The sequence below is a fragment of the Bubalus bubalis genome, chromosome 16 (genome assembly GCF_019923935.1).
Source record: "Bubalus bubalis isolate 160015118507 breed Murrah chromosome 16, NDDB_SH_1, whole genome shotgun sequence".
NCBI lineage: Eukaryota > Metazoa > Chordata > Mammalia > Artiodactyla > Bovidae > Bubalus > Bubalus bubalis.
The window spans coordinates 9,398,663-9,421,656 of NC_059172.1; the positions used below are offsets into that span (position 1 = coordinate 9,398,663).

The window sequence follows — 22,994 nt, forward strand, 5'->3', positions numbered from 1 at the left end:
CTAGGGTTTGAACCCAGATCCATGTGCCTTCAAGATAGCTGTCCATCTGTACCTGGCACATAGTAGGCCTTTACTCACAGAGGATGTCTTCTTTCTCTTCTGTCAATTATCAATATATATAGATAATGATAATCCCAGGTAGGAAGAGTAAAGTGGGCTTTTTTTTTTTTTTTTTTTTTTTACTGGTCTACAGACACAGTCCTATAGAAGTCTGATGGTTGATGCAGTCCATCCTACCTAGAAGGTGTCAAGAAGGCTTTGTGAAGGAGGGAAAGGGGTATGTGAACTGGGAATTTAGGAGCCACTGAAGGACTTGAAGGAGGAAAGGGATGTGATCAGAGCAGGAAGAATCAAGTTTAAGAAGGGAACGAGAACAGACCATAGGGAGACCAGCTGGGAGCCTACCGCACAGACAGGGTGTTCCAATGGTCCAGGCGCGGAAACAGGAACAGACGAGTCGAGATGCAAACAGGCCAGCAAAAAAGGCATACAGGGCAGGACCCTGTGCCTGGCTGTCTCTTGGCTGGACAGCCACGCCGTTTTCACAAGGCAGCTGGAAGCACTCTTGGGCAATCTCATCTCCAAAACGACCGCATTTCATTATCATTTAAGTCTTTCTTGGGCTCCACCAAAGGCTACAAGTGTCTTGAAAAAGAGAAGCGTCTCTTTCCTCAGGTGAGGGGAGAGCATGCCAGAGCTTTCTCTTCTAATATAAACTAGACAAGGAGATGCAGCTGAACTTGGCAGAGCCTGCCGGAGAACACTAATAGACTCGACGAGGAGAGAATTATAGGAGGAGACAGCTCCAGAGGGTGGTGAGGCAGGGAGAGGAAGCCGACCTGGGAGTGCCAGCCCCAGGTGGCCTCACAGGGAACCGGGTCAGTGTGGGCAGCCCAGAGAGCCCCAGGGCCTGGCCAGGCTCAGCTTTTCACCCAGATAGAAGCTTCTCCCTCTCAGGAGCAGAGGTAAGACCCCTCACCCCCAGCCTCCTTCTTGGTGGGTTTCTAAGCAATCTCATTAATTATGGAGGCCCAGGGACTGGAATGGAATCCACAGCGTTTCCTGCCTGGGAGTTCCCATTGGGGGAGTATAGAAGTGACCTAGAAACATTTAGCTAGGAAAAAAACAAACAAACAAACCAGCCCCCGCGGGTTTGACACTCCCACCAGAGACAGGGAAGGGGTTGGGGTCTACTGTGTGTGTGTGCAAGGCTGCAAAATATCCTCTCAGGCAGCGAGCTGTCCCGTGGAACGTTTGGTTCTGACCACAGTGCTTTGCTTTTATAAATCAGATTATTTTCCTTCTGCCTTTAAAAAAAAAAAAAACAACAACCCAGCTTTGGTCTCTGACTCACAGGCTCAAAACAGCCTGCGCTGGTTACAGAGGTTGGGAATTTCAGCAGTGGCACAGGCTGGAACTGTTCTCCAATAGGAAATCGAAGACCGGGAGACAAAGGAGGGGAGGCGGAGTGGGGAGGGCAGGCAGAGCAGGAAATAGTGGCAGAGTTAATGTTCAGCTGGGGAAGGAGCTGGCTCCCGGGTGCCCCCCCACAACCGAAAGGTTGCTCAGACCCAGGAGTGAGGGGGGCAGGATCTTGGCTCCCCGCAGGTCGCCCATTAGTCCCCTGTGGGCATCAGTGGGCTGCTCATCCCAGCTCCTGGGTCTTAGGCAGATGCTGAGCTGAGTGAGAGGCTGTCACCTCCCCCGGAGGGCACCGTCACTCACGGTTGATAAGGTGGCATCAGGGTTGCGATCAGCTGGGGGCTGCAGAGGCGGGGCTGGAGGTGGCGGGAGGCCCGGGGAAGCCAGAGCTGGCTGCTAAGAGAGGTGTCCCCTGTTCTGACTTGTGTCTCTCCTCTCTCTGCGCCTCCCTTTGTCTTCCTTTTTCTACCTTCCTTTGAGTCTCTGGCTCATTTTAACTTGCTGTCTCTCTCATTCTTTGTCTTCTCCCCCTCTTTTCTCTGCCTGAGTCTCTTTTACTCTCTGAAGAAAAATGGCCGAACTTGTGAAACCAGAGATCACACCGCCACCCCCGCCCCTACTCCCGCCCCCAGGCTGGATGTGTGAGAAAGGAGCATGGCTTTCACCTCCAGGCTCTTGTTCTGCTGTGTGGAGGGTTCCCTGAGGAGAAGAGGAAGGGCTGGGAAAAATCAATGCAAACCTGTGTCATTTTCTGGGCCTGGTGACAGGGGGCTGGAGGGCTATGGCGGACAGGGAAACCCGAGAAGGGCCAGACACTGGCTCTGACCGAGGCTGAACACAGCCAGGGCAGGCCGCCACCCCGCGGGAGGAAGCGGGCTGTCAAGGCCAGGATGCCCCAGGGAAGTCAGGAGGCAACGAGACTGCAGTCCGAGGACCGGGGCAACCTGGTCAGGTCCCGCTGCTGTTGCACCAAGGACAGAAGGCCCCAGAACTAGGGGCTGTAGGATCATCATTGCATCAATCCTCCTAAGAGCCCCGTGAAGGGGCAGGGGTTCTCATCTGAAAGGTCAGGGAGGCTCAGACAGGCCACGGACAGTGTCCATCGCGCCCAGCTGGGAAAAGCAGGGCCGGCTCCTCATCGTGGGCTTTTCCTACTAGTGCTGCTTCCTGGAGGAGCCAGATACTCAGCCGCTGGTAGGTTCAGAGTAGAGGGAATCAGGTGAGGATGAGCCCAATGATGGAGAAGATGGAGGGAGGAGGAGGACGGGAGAAAACTGCCCTCCAGATCTCTCCCTCTGGAGACTGCTTGGGAAGGCAGTTCACGGTGTCCACGTCCGCTTTGGGAGATGGAAACGTTCTGCCGCTCTGAAGAAAGCAGAAGGGGAGGAGGAGGAAAGAACCCGACAGAGACAGACAGAGAGAGGGAGGCAGAGTCCTTCCCGCTTACTCCGGTCCCCCGCTCTCCTCCCTGGAATGCAGGCCTGTGGGCAGACAGGACAGATACAAGAGAATAGTTACTGAGCCTACTGTGAGCCTGTGCTGTGCGAAGTGCGGTCACAAAGGGGCTCTTCTGTCATAACACCCCCATCTTTATTTTATAAAGAAGTAAGCTGAGGCATGAGGTGGCTTCCCTCGTGGCTCGGCAGTTGAGAATCCGCCTGCCAATGCAACCCACTCCAGTGTCCTTGCCTAGGAAATGCCATGGACAGAGGAGCCCGGCAGGCTACAGTGCACATATCACAAAGAGTCAGACACAACACTGAAAAACAACAACAAAAGGGAGGCACAGAATGCAGTTTGCTCACGATCACACAGCTAGGAAGTGGCAGAGCCAGAGCTGACTCCCTCCATTTTCCTTGGCCCCAAGCTCTGTCTCTGTCCCCATCTTCTAGCATGGAGCTGGGGGTGGGTGGTCAGGGTGAGGGGGGACACATCAGCTGATCTGCTCAGCCCCCAGGGGGCAGCGGAGACTGAGCCAGGCCTGCTGGGGTGGTACCCTCCGCTGGGAGGGGAGGAGACCAGTGACAGAGCCAGCCCACGGGCAGTCCAAGCTACCTCCTCCCCACTGCCCTGCGATGCCTAGAGAGTGGCAAGCCTGTGTGGGGCCCTCATTGGCCAGCTGGAGGAGCAGACTATGTCCAGCATCTTCTCCAGGGAGCACAACCGAGGCTGCACGTGGCCGTGGCAGGCGGAGCAGCTGGGTCTGGAAGGGGGCTGCTATCAGGGGCCCAGGGAGTCCGTGCCACAGTTTCTGGTGGACAGCTCTACTCTTTAACACCTTGGGGCCCCCAACCCCGCGACTCTACCTGGACAGGCTCTGAGAGGGAGAGGGGACCATCCGCGAGGGGCGCAGAGAGCCAGATGCGGGGCTGCAGCCGAGGGACATGCACCTCGCAACACCCTGTGAGCTGACATGCGACCCTGAGACGTTCACGTGACATGAGTGCACCCACCATGTGGCTCGAAGATGAACCTGCCGCGTAGCACTAACAAAGAGCTGATGTACCCCTAACATCACTTCCTCCCCGACCGACCCGTGCCCAACTCGGACACACTGGAAAGGGTGTAACTCAAATATGTTCTGACATTCAATGCTGTTTATTTAACCCATGACTGATATGTTACTTTCACCCATATTAAAAAATTTTGGAACCGATTTTTCAAATTCAGGGTATTCACGTACAGATCAGAAGCTCTGGCTCTCCCAGGTGCCTATTCCCCACAGGGCTGCAGTGGCTGGAGCTGAGAAGGGCACCCCCTCCAGGCAGGGCAGGGCTTTTGAAACTAACCAGGAACTCTGTCCTGCCCACTTCACTCTTTCCCACTGCCTGCGGGCCCCACAAACCCCAGGGCTTGGGACAAAATCTGACACATGCCTGTGGTGGCCTTCATAACACCATCTTTCTGGTCCTTCTCAAAAACGCAGCCACTTTTCAGCTCAGGAGAGGATGGAGGCAGCCTGCTACAAGCTAGGAAGCCTTATCCTGGGTCCTTCATTTCTGCCACTCTGCAGATGACAGACAACGTATTTCTCCGAGGGACACCCAGAGTGGACAGGCAGAGCCTGTCATGGTAACAAATGGAGTCCCCATTGCCTATTCCTGAGCTGCCAGGGAAGCCTTTCGGCCTGTCCATCATGCTCAGAGAGTCAGGCCAGGCCGTCCTGGGCCTAAGGGGGTGGTTGCCATGGGAACCAGAGCTGGAGCTGGACTGAGGAAGGCAGGGTCTTAGCCCTTCAAAGGCTGCATCTCCTTTTTCAGTTCTGGTTTAAGGAATGTTTGTCGAGCGCTGGTGACTTGCCAAGCCCTGTATGAGATTTGGAAAAGAGACTAAGATTCATCCCCTTGCCTTAAGAAACCCATGGTTTGATAGACTAGGAGTTTAGGATTAACATATACACACTGACATACGTAAAATAAACAACAAGGACCTACCATATAGTACAAGGAACTATATTCAATATCTTGTAATAACCTATAATGGAAAAGAATTGGAAGAAGTTATATATACATATATGTGTATGCGTGTGTGTGTGTGTGTGTGTGTATGTAGCTGAATCACTTTGCTGTACACCTAAAAATAACACGACATTGCAAGTCAACTACAGGGGAGAGACAAGAATGGATCACACATCCTGGCTGGATTTACAGTTCAAGGTTAGGGAGAAGCCCAGTCGAAGGCTGAGGCTGAGAAAAGTCCTTCAACTGGGGCAAAATCAGGACAGTTTCATGCGGAGTATGGTTTTGAGCTGGGCCTTAAATATCTCACTAAGGAGAGGGGGTGAGAGTGGGTATTGGGAAGGGGCTGGGGTCTGGGGGAGCGAGAGGAGGAGAAAGGTGTGGAGATAGCAAGTACAGAATAGGGAGCACCCATCTGGCTACAGGAGCGGGTTCATAGGGACTGATCTGCAGGCTGTTACGGTCCTCCATGGTCAAACACATATGGGGAAGACTGGGTTCATTTCCAGGAAGGAAATAGAGACTCTTCCAGGTATATTTGCCCATAGTCCATCCCTCTGCCCATCCCTTTCAATTTGCAGCTAGGGGAGCACCACGGGGTAGGGGAAGGGAATTGCAAGGGGAGGTAACATGCAAAAGCCAGGTCATGCAGAGCCTTGGGTGACAGGTAGCAGCTTTGTTCTGCAGAGAATGGGAACACTCAAAGTTTCTAAGCAGAAAGTGACTTTATCAGTCTTGCTAATATTTTAGAAAGATCAGGGACCCCTGGAAGAAGAAGAAGAACAAGGTGGGGAGTAGAAGGGGCAGGGAATGTGGACGAATCCTCCAGCTCTGGACCAGCAAGAGGATGTGGGAAGGAGCCGGAGGGGAGAAGCATTGGCTGGCTTCCCCGTGGGGCTGCAGGGCCTACTCAAGGAGAGTGGCCAGTGGCTCCCTTCCCAGTGATGTGGAGCATGCCAAGGGTCTGAGAAGGCTGACCATCCACCTGGGAGAGCTGGGAGGTCAGGGATGGATGCCTCATTTATAAGGGCATTCATCCCTAAAGGTCGGGATGCACCCCTTCTCTGCAGGAGTGTAGGGGCAAGAAGAAGGACTCCACAGCTGTGTGGACTTGACCTCCTGTGCCTCCATTTCTTCAGATGAAACAGGGATAGAGACAAACTGGAGGGAAGGGGGCTCCTGGAGGATGAAAGAGCCACGAGCACCTTGTGGATACTCAGGGGAAGATATTCCCATGATGCTCAGCTCCTAGCCACTTCTTAGGTGCTAAGGTTCTGGAGTCAGGCAGAGTTGGGATCAAAACCTTGCTTTGCTCTGGGCTAACTGTGGGGCCCTGATCAAGTCACCTCCACCCTAAACCTCAGCCTCCTCGTCTGAAAACGGGGCCACATGAAGCTCTCCCCTCAGGAGTGGTAAGGGTTAAGAGAGGTTGCACTATCGTTTAAGGGGCTAAATGGTACCTGACATGGTAACTGCTCAATAAATATTAGCTATCATTAATTTTTAATATTAATGAAGTGTTAGACTGTTGGTAGTAAAAGTTCAATTTGGATTCTATCACAGAACTTTTAAAAGCAATTTTATTACTTTCAGGTACAAACAGTGACCCCTGTTGGACTACGACGGTGTTGGCAGGAAGAGTCTTGGGGGCTGTCTTGGCCCCTTTGAGCTGCTTACAGAATACCACAGACTGGGTGGCTGACAAATAACAGAAGCTTGTTCCTGACAGTTTTGGAGGCTGGAGGTCCAAACTCAAGATGCTAGCAGATTTAGGGTCTGGTGAGTGCCCGTGTGCTGATTCGTAGACTAACTTTAAACTCACATGGCTGGGGGGTGGGGGGCAAGGGATCTCTCCCAGACCTCATTTAAAAAGCGCATTACTGCCTGAAGGCCCACCTCCTAATAGCATCACAGTGGGCATTAGGATTCAGCCTATGAATTTGAGGGATGCACAAGCATTCAGTCTAGAGGTCTCTGTTTATCGCTGGATAATAAAAACTTGACTCACTCCTGTATCTTCAAAGGTGCTTCTCAAGTACTTAAAAGTTTCTCCTGTTTTCCCAGCCCCTATGAGCCCTTAGAACGTGGACATCAATGCTTACCTGCTGCCCAGGGTTCTTTACTGAGCAGCAGCACCAAGGTCCAGGCCTGGTTCAGAGTCTCCGCCAGCCAGGAATGAATGGTCAGCTGGGAGGGGGGCTGAGGAGAGGCCCGGCCACTGAGAGCATTGTTTACAAAAAGAGCAGACTGAGGTCAGAAAAGGTGGGGAGAGAGGTGGTGGTCTCTTCTTAGGAGTGAGTCTCTTTGTTATAGCAGCTTGGCTTCCTCTAACTGATACAAGGAGCTTCCAACGAATATGACAAAAAAGAGTAAGAAAGTGCTTGGCAAGTCACTTCTGAGTCTGTGACTCTTGGTTTCCCTTCTGTAAAACAGAGTTAATGTCCAGTATCACCAGCTCACATCTAGGATTTTTTCACTGAACTTCCACCATATGTCCAAGATGAAAAGAGGGCTAGGGATACAAAGAAATAGAAAACAAGAAAAATCTTCAAATTCCTTGACCCATCCCAGTAGGACCTTAGTGAATGACCCAGCTCACCTTGTCCAATCTCACGACACACCTGCGGGGTCCACACCCTCTCCCCATGCAGGCCTCTGCTCAAGCTGGGTGGTCTACCTGGAATACCCGTCCCCTTCTTCCTTGCTGCAGAAGCGTCCCTCATCCTTCCAGACTTCCTCTGGGGTAGAGTCAACTCTTCCTCATTGGGTGATATGACCAGGAAGGTACACACCCTTCTGGCTTCTATTTAGCTACTAATCAACTTTCAGCTGTGCCAAGTCACTTTCGTCGTTTCTGACTCTTTACAACCCCATGGTCTGTAGCCCACCAGTCTTCACTGTCCATGGGATTCAACTTTCAACTACTAAACTTGGAGTGACTAGTACTGAGCACAAGGCCTGTCAAAGAGCAAGTGCTGAAAAGTGTACATTCACTCAAAAGGCACTAATGAGGCCCTGAGCTACAGATCAGAGGCAACATCGTGAAGAAAACACACACTTTTGCCCTCAGGCGGCTTATATTCTCATGGGGAAAACATTTTCCCCTGGTAGCTCAGACAGTAAAGAATCTGCCTGCAATGTGGGAGAACTGGGGTTTGATCTCTGGGTCAGGAAGATCCCCTGGAGAAGAGTGTGGCAACCCACTCCAGTATTCTTGCCTGAAGAATTCCGTGGACAGAGGAACCTGGTGGGCTACAGTCTGTGGGGGTCACAGAGTCAGACACGACCGAGTGACTTTCACTTTCAAACACACACACACACAAGCAAGCATATACTTACACACAGTGGTGAATGATGTAAGGAAACCAGACAGGCATGGTCCCAGAACATCTCAGCGCGCTGACTGATTTTAGATAGGATGTCAGGGTGGGCCTTATTGAGGAAGTGCCATCTAAGCTGAGACTTCAAGGGAGTGGGCTTTGAGAAGGTGGAGGAGGGTGTCTGGGGTGAGGATGCTGCTCCAGGCGAAGGCACAGTGTGTGCAGAGACTCAGAGTCAGACAAGAACTCCGTGTGAGATTATAGGCTGATGAGCAGCAGAGAGTGGAAGGAGCTGGGGCAGAGTGGCTTGAGGATTTGGGGTTTTATCTGCTAAGCACCCAGCAGCCATGGAAGGGCTTTAGGTAGTGGAGTGACCTGTGTGGCTCCCATGAGCAGGAGAGGAGGTTACTGCCATGGTCCAAACCCAGCAGGCTGCAGCCTTGGACCTAGGAGGTGGCCGTGGGGGAGGAGACAGGTGGGCAGGACAGTGCTGTGGGAGCAAATGGAGGTACTGAATGGGACCGTTGAGGGAGAAGGTTTCTGGAAGAGGGGAAGGACGGATATCAGAGAAATAATGAGGAAGGAGAGAGGACCTCCGTCTTCAAGAATCGTATCTGGAAAACCGGTTGGAGCTGGAACAGATGGTGCGTGAGGAAAGCTGAATGACTAGGCAGAGCTTGCCAGAGAATGACACCATTGGCTTCTTTAAACAAATGCTGTCAACATCTGGGTGAGGCGGAATGGAATTTGCTAAAGACTCAGGCCTGGGACTTTCCTGGTGAACAAGTGGTTAAGACTCTGCCTTCCAATGCAAGGGGTGCAAGACTGATTCCTGGTCAGGGAGCTAAAATCCTACATGCTTTGTGGGATCTTATACTATCTCACCTTAATAATGGTCCACATAAAAAAAAAAAAAGACTCAGGCCTGTAAGAAACGAAAACAACCAGCACATCCATCATTAGGTAAATACTCCAGGGGTCCTCTACAACAGACAGCGCGGCCACATCAAAGAACAAGGGGGCTTGACACAGACAAGCAACTGTCTCCAAGAGGGACTGAGGAAAGGCCGGGCCCAGACGGTGGGCATTGCACGTGGCCATTTATATTATATTGGGGGAAATATACAAATGCTACTTAGTGCAAAGTCACTTTAGTTGTGTCCAACTCTTTGTGATCCCATGGACTGTAGCTCAGCAGGCTCCTCTGTCCATGGGATTCTCCAGGCAAGAATACTGGAGTGGGTAGCCATTCACTTCTCCGAGGGATCTTCTTGACAATATAAATATACAAATATAAACTGTAACTATATTTTCTTCTGGAATAAAAGTAAACTATCTCTTAGAAGCACCCAAGAAACTGAAAACATTTGTTACCTCCAAGAAGTAAAACGAGATAGAGGAACACCTTTCACTCAACATCCTTTTGTGCCTTTTGGATTTTCAATCATGATAATGAATTAACTGTTAAACAATTAATAACTGTCATTAAAGAATAAGTTCTGGCTTAAAGATTAACCGGCTGTTACACAAAATGTATAGATCTAAGGAGCTGCTCTTAGAGAGGAAGTTTGCTTGCTCTGGTGAGGCCCCATCTACTACCTGCCCCCACCGCCATCACCTTACCCCCACCCTCTGGCGCTGGGGAGGCAACAGTGAGCTGGGGGGATCCTGGCTCTTTGCCTCCCTATCCTATAAACCAGTGTAGAGTAGGACAGGTACCAGTTGCAAGGTTCTACAGTTTTGATTGGTGCTATTAAAATTGATTTTTTTTTCTTGAAATCACCTAATATTCAGAAAATATATGGCCAGTTCCACAGCAGCAAAGAGCCTCAATCAACATACTCCAAGGTCAGAATCCCAAGCTAAAAAGTTTCCACTGAAAGCAGGTCCACATGTCATCCAGAGGGGACAATCCCCCTCGTGCCCTTGGAGGCCAAGTCTGGTGAACCCAGGGAGGGCCCAGCCACTGCTGGGTAGCCCCCTGAATTCTGCACATGGGTGGCCCCTGGTGGACCAGTGATGGGCCCAGGTGCCCAATCCAGAGCAGGACAAGACAGGAGATGGGAAAAAAGAAAGTGTGATGTGGTCTGCAGGACCCAAAGTTGAATGAAAAGGAGAGACTGCTCAAGACTTAGTAGAGATTCCAAGATGGCAAGAGCATAGCATGAACGCAAGTGTAGGGCTCTATGTGATCACAGAAATCCCACACCCATGAATCAGGTCTCGTAATGACCCTCTAGGGTAGGCCACCCAGAGGAGGCTCAGATGAGGTTCAAAGAGACGTCTAAGGTCACAGGCACCTTAGTGGAGGTACCAGGATTTGAACTCATGTAAAGGCCATGCTTCCCGCACACACTGCACCAGAACAATGGTAATTGATGTCATGGGCACTCACTCCATGCAGGGCCCTGTTCTTAACGTCATTCACATATTCGTTTAATACACACAACCATCTGCTACATACATTAGTATCTCTGTTTTACAGATATGGATGTAAGTACAGAGAAGTGCAGTAACTTTTCCAAGAACACACAGCTAGTGAATGGCAGAACAAGCATCCAGCCCCAGGTGATCTGATCCCCAAAGCCCAGTTTCACCACCACACTCTCCTGGGAAAGGTGGTTCAGGGGGTCAGGGGCCTGAAATCGACCAGCCATCCAGAGTGGGTGGGTCAGGCTTGGGAGCAGAGAAGAAGACTTTACTGTGACCAGATTCTAGATTAGTCTGGGACAATTCAGGAAGTTCTGTATCATCGCCGCAGGGCAATTGTGCAGATTTGAAACACTCTGCCTGTTTGTAGGAAAATGGGCAGCCACATCTTCACTGACGGCCTCAGACTGGTGGGACAGCCGCTTGCAAAGAGGAGGGATAAGGTAATGGAAAATACTGAGAGAAGCTTGAATGTTTATTCCTGCTCCAGTGTTTCCTCCATGAGGCAAACAGTGACTAACACCAGGGGAAAAGTCCCCTCGCCTCCTCCAAGTGGTATCCCCATGGGCACATCAAGGGCCCCCCTCCCCAGCCCAGGGCCGCCTGCGTGTCCTTGCCCAGTCGACGGGACGCTGAAGCTGGGTGAGGACGAGGAGTGGGCATCTAGCAGTTTAGGGCAGGAAACTCGCATTTTGTGCCTGTGGTTAATGGGAAAATCAGCGCTTTCGTGGGAGACAGAGTGGACCCCAGAGAAACAAGAATGAGACTGACTAAATCCTCTCTCCTCCTCATCACAGTGCTGCGGGATCCCTGAGCTGCGCTCACCATGTGCTTTGTGGCAGCCTCACCCAAACCTTCAGGAATAACTACGTGAGTGTTCCCATGCTCTCAGTGGGAAGGCTCATACCCTTGAAACAGGAAGTAACCTGTCCAAGAATGCTCAGTGGACAAAGGCCAGAGCTGGGATCCCAAGACCGGTCTATCTGACTCCAGCGGGTGCATGGGTAACCACCGTGTTATGCCCCAACACTAGGTCACCTGGGCAAGGTTCTACTTCCGCATCGGAACATGAAGACTGAATAGGTATAGCTCGTGGAACCATGAGAAAGCTAAAATAAGACCCTGTGTGGAGAGCTCCTGGCACAGCAGCTGGTATACAGTAAGTGCTCAAGAAATGAGCTGCAGAAAAGAGCACACTCGGCTCCGGGCTGCTCAGACCTCCCGTATTAGATGTGAACCCACTTGTAGCAGGTTGTATGGTTTCGTTTTATCTCAGACACCTGATGTCTGGACCCTAGACTTCCGCACACTAGTGAATGTAAATGAGACGCAAATCAAACTGGCCCCCAGATAAACAGGGAACCAACCAGCTGGAGATCAAGGGGATGGGCTGCCTCTGAAGACGAGCCGATGCTCACATCCGTCGGATTTACAGGTCATCACCAGTCTTCCCAAACAGATGATGGCACCAAGCACTTAGTGAGGCAGAGCTGCCTTCACAGCCCGATTCTGGGCATCTCCCTTCTTCTCTGTGCCCTTGTAGGAGCCAGGTCCTCACAGGTCTCCATCAAACCTGCTCAGAAGATGTGGAGAGATTTCCTCTTGCTCTGGACTTAGTGACTGAGATTCATTTGAAGTGGCAGCCCTACCAGAAGTGTCCACACCACAAGAGAAGTTAGGACAATCACAGGGGTAGATGGAGCTCTGCATAGAATGATGTAATGCAGAGAGGCAGTGTGCTAATGACATGCAAATACCCAGAGGTAACGTGGGCAACGAAACCAGGTAGGTGGAAGGAAACCACCAGCGCAACCCAAGGACCCTAATGTCTGGAAGCGGTAGGATCTGGGGTAAGGTGAGCACCTTCCCTGAGCCCAGCTGGCCACCCCAACTATGCAGAAGCTGCAGACCCAGACAGCCCGGTCTTTCCCAAGACAACTGCAAATCTTTGAACATGACATTCTTGATTTCTGGTTCAGTTTGCTCTAAATACCATTAAGCTTAACAAAAGTTTGAGGTTTTCTGGCTCACGGGCCTCCTGCTTATAGAACTTCTTACATGAGTGGTTCTCAACCTTCCCTGGGGTCATGGGCCTTTTGAAATTAAATAAAGTCTAAAGAAAAGCCATGGTGTGAAAAGATTCTTGCAACTCCGATAAGGGCAAAGGACTGATGTCTGGAGTACTTTAGTACAAGAACAAACCAAAAGTCCAATACGAATTGATCATTAAAAAATAATACAACTCAATAGAAAAATGGGTAATAGACCAGAGCTCTGCTTTCCAGAAAGGAAACCCCAATGGCCAATAGACATAGGAAAAGTGACCACTCTTACTAATCATCTAAGAAATACAAATTAAACAACAGGGAATTCTCTGGATGTCCAGTGGTTAGGACTCTGAGCTCTCACTGCCAAAGGCCTGGGTTTGACCCCCCAGTCAGGGAACTAAAATCCCACAGGTCACATGGCATGACATAAATAAATAACATTACCACCCTTCCACCACACACACATACATACACCAGATTGGTAAAATCAACATGCCTGACAATGTGGACCACAGTGAGATATCAAGGAACTGGAATGTTTCTCTACTGCTGATGGGACTATAAATTGGAAAAAACACTCTGGAAAACAATCTGGCAAGGCCTAGGAAAGCTGAATGTGCACACAGCCCAGGACCCAACAATACCCCCCAGTTACTTTCCTTAGACAAACTCCTGCATGCACACAAGAAAATGTCTACAGAACATTGCTCATAAAAGTCAGGCCCTAGAACTAGCCCTCATTTCCAGAAACCGGTGAGCTGCAGCTGAGTTATGCAGCACAAGACCACAGAGCAGAGAAAGGGAGCGAATGTCAGGTTCACACTCGACTCGACGGATCTCAAAAACAAACGTCGTGTGTTCCTTGGGAAGCAAGTCCGGATATTCACGGTCAGAGTTCAAAAGCAGGCGCCACCGAACAAGCTGTCATTTAGGAATAGGCTCCTAGGTGGGAAAATGATAGAGGCAGCCAGGAATGATCATTAAAAAAAAAAAAAAACAAACCAGGAGAGTAGTTACCTCAATGGAGAGGAGGATGATACAATTAAAGTGGGGCTCACTCGGGACCTCCAGCTACGGACAGTGCCGTGTTTCTCAGTGCAAGGATTGATCCCCAGCACTGTCTCCGTTATTCTTTCCATTATTTGCAACCCCATGGACTGTAGCCCACCAGGCTCCTTTGTCCATGGGGATTCTCCAGGCAAGAATACTGGAGTGGGTTGCCATGCTCTTCTCCAGAGGATCTTCCCAACCCAGGGATCGAACCCACGTCTCCTGTGGCTCCTGTCTCGCAGGAGGGTTCTTTACCACTGAGCCACCGGGGAAGCCCCCTCTTTATGTGTATTCCATCACAAAATAAACATAAAGATCATTCTTCTTTCTGCTATTTAAAAAAAAAAAAGATCTGATGAAATCTAGGGATCTTCCTTCCAGAACTATGAAAAAACATCATATATTTCATCTAAATGCAGGGGGCTCACAGGGCCTTTTGAGGTCCTCTGTAGGAGGAACCCACCGAGGCTGCCACAGCTGACTCACACACTTGTCATCCCGGGAGGTGGGCGGCCATCCTATCCCACTGGTGCAGGGACGCAGCTCAGGCAGCAGCCAGGAAAGGAATGTTCTAGGACCGGCGGAGCCAAGCTGGCACCCCAAAGAGAAGCTCTCCACATCTGCACGGCCTCCTGCCACCAGCCTCGGCACACTTCCTTCCCTTCCTGGAGCATTTCTGCCTCCAAGACCCCAGTATTTCCGTTTGCCAGCTCTGGCTGGCACCCCTAATCTGCAGCTCCCCCAGAGTTCAGTCCTTTGGGGGAAGAAAGAAGTATGGAAACACCAGAAGGTAGCTAATCGCTTGTGTTACAAATAGTAATCTTGCTTTTTAAACCTTAGGAGGATAATGATCTGTTTTTGGTGTATTAAAGCTTAATTGTTTAAGTAGGGGAATAAAAATCAACTTCCAAACAGGGGAGTCTAGAAGCAGAACAGACTTCCTGCAGAAGCAATGCTGTGAGGTGGTGGAAGAAGACTCACCGTGTGGCTTGGGGAAGACACTTCTTCCCCTTGGGCCTCAGCTGCCCATCTGTTCAGTGGAGACGCTGGGTTTCTAGAAGACGCCTGAGAAGTCCACAGCCCTGACATCCCGGGGTTCTGACCTCCAGCTTCGTCTGCTCCCTCCTGGAATTAGGTGAGGTGAGAATGGTCTTCCTCATCACCGCCTGGGGCCAGGCACATGGTAGATGCAGGCTGATAAGGCTGTTGACCTTACTCTACATGCTCCATATTCCTCGCAGGGCTAATCACAGACAGAAGCCTCGCTCTCCTCATCTATAAAGTGAGAAGTACCGTGTGGGGCCAACATGAGCCATGCAGGATGTGAGAGCCCTTGCCCAGTTCCCTAGGACACAGTAGGTTCCATCTGGTTGGTCCCATCTTACCTTGGCCGCCTGAAACAGTGCTCCTGCCCTGGCTGAGCTCACCCTCTCCCAGCACACACAGCGCAGCTGCTCACCCCTGGGTCCCACCGCCATCCCACTAGATGGGCCAGTCCATGGGCAGACAGGCCCTATGCTGTACTCCAAGTACAAATAGAATACCAAGCCTCTCACTCCCAGGAGGTTCTAGGAGCCTCTGTTTGTTGGACATCGTTTCCAGAGCTTTCGGGGCCCCAATACCCGAACAACTAACTGCACACCCCTCTCCCTCAGGGCCAGGGTCCACAAATGTTGGGTCAAAAGTGAGGGCAATAAATCCATCTAGTAAATGAAACACTCTGTAATAGACCCATCAAGCGCCTTGAAATGTAAAGACAAGTGAAATAACGAAATTAGCAAGCAAAAAGCAAGAGCAATTCTGACTGAAGAGTGGCTCCTTTGAGGTGTTGGCTATTAAAGGAGGTCAAAAGTGGGAGGTGGAAAGACAGAGAGGAGAGAAAAGGAAAAAAAGAAGAGGAAGAAGGAGGGGGAAAGGAGGCAAAGAGGCAGAGAAAAGAAGAGGGTAGAGGGAGACAGGACATAGAAAAAGATAATTTCAGGTCCTGGTGGTAAGGGCTTTGAATAAATCTGATTTGGTGTCAGCAGCTCGCCGTGGCTTCTCCGTCTGATTTGCTTTGGGTGAGGAGGCTGGAGTCAAGACTGTAAATCCATGCTGACCTTCAGATAAGCTGATTGTTGGCTAGGGAGGTCCACTGCCTTGCTCACACCCCAGAGGAGACAGATACTCAGTCTCTTGGGGCGTAGAGTGACGAATGGGGAAGAGGGGTAGCCTCTGTATTCCTAGACTGAAGGTCACAGCTCCTGCCAGGTAACCTTCCCCACACAGGCCTGGGGCGGTAACGGGAACCACAGTCCCCCAGGGCACTGCACTCTTCATTGAGATTTCCCTGCATCCCACCCAGGTCTTCGCGAACAGTCCCTTTATTAAACCCTTCTCCAGTCACCCAACTTGAGTGAGCTGTCTGCTTCCTGCTGGGACCTGCTTGAAACAAGCACACAGGCAGTGATCCTCAAGGCAGCCCTACCTGCAGGGTATCCCCTTTCCAGGTAAGAACACTGAGCCCAGAAGCTCAGAGAGGGCAAGTGACTTGTCTGAGGTTGCACAGCTGGTAACAGAGGAGCTGGGGTTACCACTGGCACCTACTGGTTCCCCAACCTGCCATCAGGTTTCCAAACTAGAGGGAGGGCTTCCCAGGTGGCTCAGTGGTAAAGAATCGCCTGCCAATGCAGGAGATGCAGGTTCAAGCCCTGGGTCAGAAAGATCCCCAGGAGAAGGAAATGGCAACCCATTCCAGTATTCTTGCCTGGGAAATCCTGTGGACAGAGGAGCCTGGCAGGCTATAGTCCATGGGGTCACAAAAGAGTTAGACATGACTTAGTGACTAAACAACAGCAAACCAGAGAGAGAAAGAAAGGGAGTGGTTCAGCGATAGAAGACCGGGCCAGAAGTCGGGAAGCTCAAAGGCTAACAGCATCACTGCCCAATTGAGTCCTTTCTAAGCAGGAGCCTCAGAGGCTGCTGGGAAACCACCTTCCTTATCTCCCAAATCCCTGTCAATTCCCAGCATCAAATGTCTCCATCAAATCTTCCATCTCCACTGCCAGTGTCCCAAGAGACTCTTCTTCGTCCCCTCCTACTTGGTCAAAGTTGCCTGGCTGCCTCTTACCACCATCAGCTTCTCTACCATGGGAGGGATCTTTCTAGAATGCCCGCCTCACTCTGACATCTCTTCCTAGAATCTGTCTCTCCTTCTTCATTGCCTGTGAGATCAAGTCTAAACTCCTAGGCATCAAAACCCTTTTCAGCTTGGCCTTTGCTGACCTTACCTCTCCCAGTGACCTCCTTACCACCCGGCGTGGCAACCTTTGGAACATCTGCAGTTAACGTGTGCACCCTGCCCTACCCACCTCCGGGCCTTTGTACAGACTCTCTCCTCCACTCGGAGTGCACTTCTGAGCTATCTGTTTGGGGCAAACTCCCATTTTTCTTTCAAGATCAAGCTGAAACATGATCAAGAGGAAGATCTCCTAAGTTCCCCCACTGTCATCCCTTTCTCTGCCCTCAATCTCCCTCCCTGACCATCTCTTCCACTATTGTCCTCAGAATCTTTGTTCCTGCCTCGTCACAGCTTTTGGTTTGTATTTTCTGCATCAAAAATCCTTCAGGAAATAAACCGTGGCAATAAATCTAAAACGAACCATGAATTTCTTTGCCCCACACAATAATCGCTAGCCTGCCTTTCTCCCTTGCTGTTCTATGAATGTCTGAAGGCAGGGATGTATCTTCATCCTCTAGGTTCCCAGGTCAGGGCCTGGACACCTGCAGTGCTCAGTACATCTTGTTGACTAAGCCACTAAGATCACTGATCCTTGACCGCGTGAATAAGGAGCCTTTGGACCTGAGGCCACTGTGTGGCCTGGGGCAAGTGCCTGAACCTCTCTGTTCTTCTTCCTAAAGTCTCAATGGTAAGCCCTTCCACTTATTCTTAGATATATAACTACCCTTTTCTTCCTCTTCCTCAGAGCCCAAGCCCTCTCCCAAGTGCTACAGCACTTTATATTTTATGTTTATCCCCAGAGCCCTCTTTTAAATTCTCCTCTTTGAGTTTCCCTAAGTTCTCCTGCTGTTGATTTACTTATGCTCAGAGGAGAGCTTGTTGGATCACAGAGGTGCCGCTGGCAGAGCCCGGGAGCCCCCACGCATGCCCACAAAGAGTTTTCTCATCCATAAAGGATTCTGGCTCCAAGGCAAGTGTGATGGGCCATGGGAACACACAGGCCTTCTTGGTACCCACAGGCGTGTGACGGCATTCTGGACCAAGACTCAGGACTCTCTGAAAACCCAGCTGGGGGTGTGGGGCATCCTGAGCAGCACTCCACCTCTTCTTAGGATCATCAGGCAGCATCTGGGGTGACAAATACCATTCTCTGCTTGCGATTTACTTTTCCCTGTTGCTACACCCCCATCCCACCTCCCCCAGTCTTCCAATAAATGTGCTAACCCCCTTGAGGCAGAAGTCATCCAGAAGCAAGGCTGTGTGAAACATCAGGCTGGTAGCAGACACCCCCTGGGAAGACCTGGCCTCTCCTGTCACCTCATTATAGCAAGCTTTCCCACATACCACCACCGAATCACCAATCCCAGGAAGCCAGGAAGCCAGGAAGCCATCCCCTTACAGTAACGTGACTTATGATTTACGGTTGTGATTGCAATTCCCTTCTCCACCCCCCCATTTTTTTTTTTTTTGCAAAACATCTGATTTAACGGGGAAAATGCTATTCAGAGGAGCCGTGAGCTGTAAAATGCAATAGCAGGGGAAAATGCTAGTATATGGTCTCTACTAGTAACGGTTACAGGGATCTGCTCTCAGATCGGAAACAGAGGCTTCTCAGGAACTGGCCTGTGACATTCCTGCCGCTGGCTGAAAGAGACCCAGGCTCAGCCCCAGCCTGGAGAGGCAGCCTGGAAGGAAGGCCCGTCTCTGCCTCCTTAGCCAGCCCCTGCCTTTCATCACCTGCTGGCCCTCCCTGGCTTGCGCTGTCAGCGATGGGAGAGGGGCAGAGACCTTAGACTCCGGGGCCAGTAGCTTCCTGCCAGGCTCCTTGGCTGAAGGAGGCAGCCAGCAGCTGCTGACAGGGCTTTCAAACCTACCTCTTTCCTCCAATTACAAGGTGAACAACCCTGACTCAGAGGTGCGTTTAGCTACTTTAACTCCTATGAGCAGCCTGGGGTGATGGGAGCTCTGCTGGCTAGTGCCCAAGACGCCTGGCTTCAGGGACTTGTGTGACCCTGGGCAAGTACCTTCCCTCTCTGGGTTTGCTTCTCTGTAATATGCGACAGGTGGACACAGTCTTGAGAGCCCCTTGGACTGCAAGGAGATTCAACCAGTCCATCCTAAAGGAACTCAGTCCTGAATATTCATTGGAAGGACTGATGTTGAAGCTGAAACTCCAATACTTTGGCCACCTGATGTGAAGAACTGACTCATTGGAAAAGACCCTGATGCTGGGAAAGACTGAAGGTGGGAGGAGAAGGGGATGACAGAGGATGAGATGGTTGGAGGGCATCACTGACTCAATGGACATGAGTTTGAGTAAACCCCGGGAGTTGGTGATGGACTGGGAAGCCTGGCGTGCTGCAGTCCATGGGGTCACAAAGAGTTGGACACGGCTGAGCGGCAACTGAACTGAACTGGACAGGACCTCGGGGTAAGCAGGACGACCTCTCTTCTCTCTTCACTGGAACATGAGCTCCAAGAGGGCAGGATTCTCTAACCTGCTGAGTGTCCAGCACCTAAAATACAATGCCTGTCACCTGGAAGTCACTCCAAAAAATAAATAAATAAATAATAAAATCTGATGTATGAATTCTGTAGAGCCGCAGACTCATAGCCTGAAGGTTTATGAGCAGAGGTTTGAGAAGGACCTCAGAGCAACTCAGAGATCCCAGCTGAGGCGAGGGCTTTTCCAAGACTCCTCTGCTCCCTCACCAAACCCTTGTTCCCCCACAGGAAGCTCCTTCATTTTCCTTGAAGGAAAGTCATGTTCCTGGAGCTGATGCTCCCAACCCCAGGTCAGCCAGTGGGGCTGACTCCTCCCTCCCACAGAAGCAGGCCTGGCCAGTGGGCCTGGGTCTCAGGCCATAGCGGCTGCCGCCCCTTCTAAGAGGCTTCGTCCTGACTTTGAGAGCCAATTGCTCTAAGCCCATGTCTGGATGGGCCTCTTGAAGCTCTGCCTGCTTTAGCAAGCAGGACAGCAATTGGGCAGTTTCCAAAAATCTTAAACTTTGGCCTTTGATGGTTGAAAGTTGCAATGGACACACAGACTAAGGAGATCTCAGGACATACGAGGGTATGAGGCGCAGGGCCGTGACTGCGTGGTCATTCAGTGCCCTGCTCCCCCGTGTGTGTCGGCGCCAGGGAGCTTCAGGGACCTGGAGGGGCTAAAGGAGAGAACGGAGGACCCCAGGGCCTCCCCCAGGGCCCTCCCATACCCCTACAAGCGCCCACTCCCCAGGAGTGCAGGCATCACTCGACTAAGGGGCTCAGTGCCCCCTTTGTCCAGGCCTCTCTCTTGAGCTCTGCTAATTAGACACTTGCCCCTTCTGCTCATCCCTGCAAAGTGTCAGAAATCAGACTCAGCATCTCCACCCAAACCTGGTCCTCTGGGAGCTCAAGACGCGGCTCTCCCTTGTGGTTGAGGAGAGAGACAGCTCAGAGATCAAGCTGGCAGCGGCAGCAACAACCCTAATATTAGTGTGAGGCAAGCCTGGACAGAGGTCCTTCCCGTGGGTCTGGGGTCGGGCACGCGTCGTGCCCATGGCTGAGGGTCTCTAGACCCCCTGGCCCGGCCCCGCTTGAGAGGATCAGTCCCTTTTTCTGCCCTCGGACGGGGCGCTCCAGGGGCCCTGGGAGCCCTGGGAGCCAGTTTGCAAAGCACAGAGCGAACAAGGGTGCTGCCTCTGCCTCCTCCCTGCATTCCGACACACAGTCTGGTCTTTGTAACAATCACTTGTTTATGACTGTCTCAAATTCTACGGGTGGAAGCACCGTAATTGAACCGGCTGCAACAGGAAAACGCTTAGGACAGCGAGGGAAGAAACCAGAGTACGTTCATTCCAGTTGCGCCTGTCTCACGGGCCACCACACCGCACCCCTCCACCCCGCCCTGGAAGGGGATCAGCCAACACAAAGCTGTTTTCCGCCGCCCTTTGCCACTGGGTTCTTTAATATTCTTGCTGCTGTGTTTTCGCTTTTGTTTTTAAATTGTGTTTCAAACCTCCCTGAAGCCGTGACAACCTTCCAGCCTCTTTTGCAAACTCTGAAAGTAACTTTTGGGGGAAGAAGAGGTGGAAAGAGGGCAGAGTTGGGTTTCAGTAGAGCAGAAGCCAAGGTTCCGAGTGAATAAATACAGAGACTGGTGAGAGTTCCTTCATCTCCGGTTTGCACCGTGTGAGCTGGGAGTGAGCTAAGGTTCACGAGGGAGAGAGGCAGGTGCAGACTACCCACGCCCCTAACCAGGCTCCATGGGCCTCCTGGGGCTGGGCTGTCTGGGCAGGGAGCAGCCCTGTGACTGTTGGTGGCTTTCCTATGTCAGGGGTGCCAGCCAGTGCAAAGGCAGGACCCTGCTTAATCGCTTTTAATTTTAAAATCCTGACTTTACAAAAGGAATCTCCCACCATAATTCCCTAACTATTCCAGGGGCTCAGAGACACTTTCCCCTTGGGAAATAAAATCACATTTCCACAGAAGTAACTTCAGGACTCCAAAAGCAAAGATATAGTCCCTCATCCAGAGATCCCAGAGCTCAGACCTGCATCTCCAAGGCTGAGACTTGCCCCTGGGGGAGAGGGTGAGTCATCCTGGACAGAAGGCAGGTCTCCTCTGCGACCAGACAACCTGAAACCAAATCCTAGCTCCTGTAAGTCAGGGAACCTTTCTGAGCCTCAGTGTCCCCATCTGTAAGATGGACCTACTAGTCCCTGGCCTGACCATCTCCTGGAAGCCCTGTGAGGCTGTCAAATATGGGCATGCATGGATGTGGCAGTGCTTTGGCAGTGGTTAAAACTTGTGTGCCGTCAGAAGGGCTCGTTCCTCTGCAACTGGTAGGCTCTGCTCACCAAAAATCACAGCGTTTGTGAAATCTGCACCAACCAAGTACACGTGGCTGCAGATTTTAGCTTGTCTCCTTCTGCTGTGGATGAGGGAGGGGTGGGGTGGGGGGGTCCTGGCAAAGCCTACCGGCAATCTGAGCTGATAGAGAGTAACGGAGGCTTTTGTGGGGGAAGGAAGGGTTGATCATCAAGCAGCACAAATAAATAATGACAAAAAAATGTTATTTTGAACATTTCCTCTGTGCCATGCACTTTACATCTGATATCTTTTCCAGTTCTCATCCCAACCCTATGGCAAAGGAACCATGCTTTTTTCAGATGAGGACATTAAGGCCCAGAGTGACTCAGTAACTACCTGCAGCTCACCACAGCTGGGATGGGATCCCAGTGCTGTCTGAGCCTGGAGGTCACACCCTCCATCACTAGGAAAACTGCCTCTCTGTTAGGACAATGGCCCTGGTGACCCCCAGGGAAGAGGACACCAAAGTGTTGCTTTATCTCTTCAAGAAGAGTACAAAGATCAAAGAGGCTGTGGGGCAGATATATAATCACTGTATCAGTTAGCTATTGCTGCATAACAAATCATCCCCCAAATTAGTGACTTAAAACGATAGCTATTTGTTAGTGTTCACAGTCTGCAGTTTGGCTGGGTGACTCTTCTGTTCTCTGTGGTAAGGTGCAGGTGGGGAGAGCCCTGCTTTTCTGGGCTGTTGGCTGGTCTGAGATGCCTTGAGTCTTCTCCACAGGTCTCTTCAATCCTTCCAGCAAGCCAGCTGGAACACATTCTTGTGACCAAGGCAGAGGAGCAAGAGGGACATGAAAATACTCAGGTGCTTTTTCAAGCCCTGCCTTGCATCAAGTCTGCTGCTGTTCCATTGGCCAAAGCAAGTCCTGGCCAAGCCAGAGTCAGCGTGGGAGGGTGCTACCCAAGGGCAAGGAGACTGGAAGCAGGCAAAACGGGGAACGGTATTGTCAGCAGCCCCATCTGGCAGCACAGTCTCTGCTGGCTCACAAGACCCTCCTTGGTAGATCCCCAGAAAGCTCATCCAGGCTCACAGACGATACCCTTATAAGCACTGGGAAGTCTTTCCACTTTCCTAAGAGCCTCCTGGTCTTCACTCATCCACAGGACAACTCTGAGGGTCTGGGACCAGGAACCCCTGTTACTGGCGAAGAGACTGACAGACCTTTACAGTCAGTCACAGAGCTAG

At 51.2% G+C, this 22,994-nt stretch overlaps 1 long non-coding RNA gene across 1 annotated transcript; it reads left to right on the top strand.

Annotated features, from left to right (window-relative positions):
- The first annotated feature begins 458 nt into the window (after nucleotides 1-458).
- On the top strand, nucleotides 459-12,753 carry LOC102389815. Its single transcript, XR_326458.4, has 3 exons — nucleotides 459-965; nucleotides 6,474-6,659; nucleotides 11,428-12,753. It is a non-coding gene; the product is annotated as an uncharacterized LOC102389815 (long non-coding RNA).
- Nucleotides 12,754-22,994: the final 10,241 nt, after the last annotated feature.